We start from the raw sequence: 1411 nt of genomic DNA, 5'->3' as shown, positions 1-1411 counted from the left end.
CCAGTTTTCCGGTCAGATTGACTTTATTTGAAGTTTTGGGTGATCTGGCCGGAAAACTAGAATTCGGCGGACTCGCCAGGTAGGGAAAGTGGTCGGGGAAGCTGCTGGAGTCCGCTGGGGTGGAGGTGCGCCCTCGCCGGCGCCGTACAGTGGCGAACGGAGGGAAATCCGCACCTTAAGGAGGTGCGGACATCCGCAGCTGAGAAGGCCTGTGTATATATATATACAGGCCTTCTCAGCTGCGGATGTCCGCACCAATGGTTTTGGTGCAGATTTTCATTTTTGCACCACTTTTTGATCAAATTTCCTCATCTCCACCGTCTAGTATCTAGATGATCTACACGATCATCTCTGCAAAATTTTGGCCAATTTGGTAATCGTTAAGGCCCTTAAACTCAGAAAAAAAATGGACGGACTGAATTCTGTCAAACATGAACCGTTCATGTTTATAACAGAAAGACGCAATTTTTAGGGCCTTAACGATTACCAAATTGGCTGAAAATTTGCAGAGATGATCTACACAATATTATCTAGATACTAGACGGTGGAGATGAGGAAATTCGATCGAAAAGTGGTGCAAAAATGAAAATCCGCACCAATGGTTTTGGTGCGGACGTCCGCAACTGAGAAAATCCGTATATATATAAATGGAAGCCATTTAAAAAGAAAGAACTCTGCTTTAACCAGATATAATAGAAGCCATTTAAAAGGCTTTAACCAGATAGACCTTTTGTAAAATTATATATTCACATAATCATATATTTGACTCCATTTAATATGTTATCTGATGATGAATCAACATCTTCAGAATCTAATGAAGATGACAATGAAATAAACGCTTTAAGTGATAGTGAAACAGATCCAGAAGAAAAAACTTCTGATCTACCAAAGAAAAGAAAAGCAAATGAGGACCTTCCTGAGTTTTCTAATCAAGAAGCTTTTGAAGAATACTTGAGAACAACTCAAGATGAAGATAAAAAATTCATAAATACAACAGAACATGCATCATCATCTAAACCTAATATAACAAAGTCATTAGAATGTTTATATGAAGATCAAAAATATGATCATACTTTGCATATTCCTAGAGAGTACAAAAATGATATTTCTGTTCTTAGTAGTACAATAAATACTATCTGTCATATGTTAAATATGATATCAAAAAATCAAAAATTAAATCATGATAGTGTTGAACAACAACTCTATAATTTGAATATTAAAACAAGCAAGATTGAACAAAAAATTCAATCTCTTGGAGAAGTTGTTGATTTAGATCTCAAAACCGAGACTAAAGAACAAATACAAGAATTAACTAAAACAGTTAATAACTTCATCATGCAACAAGATGAAATGAATTATCCTGGAGATAACAAAATCCCCAGATATTTATGGAACTGAAGATATAGAACAT

At 35.9% G+C, this 1411-nt stretch overlaps 1 protein-coding gene across 1 annotated transcript in view; it reads right to left on the bottom strand.

The window, feature by feature from the left end:
• LOC101297213 (proteasome-associated protein ECM29 homolog) overlaps positions 1-1411 on the bottom strand; it is a 23990-nt gene that overhangs the window by 7526 nt on the left and 15053 nt on the right. The gene's annotated exons all lie outside the window — the stretch shown is intronic.

Source organism: Fragaria vesca, linkage group LG2 (genome assembly GCF_000184155.1).
Source record: "Fragaria vesca subsp. vesca linkage group LG2, FraVesHawaii_1.0, whole genome shotgun sequence".
Taxonomy (NCBI): domain Eukaryota; kingdom Viridiplantae; phylum Streptophyta; class Magnoliopsida; order Rosales; family Rosaceae; genus Fragaria; species Fragaria vesca.
The sequence above is the reverse complement of the archived record's forward strand: the minus strand, read 5'-3'. Positions and strand labels throughout refer to the sequence as shown.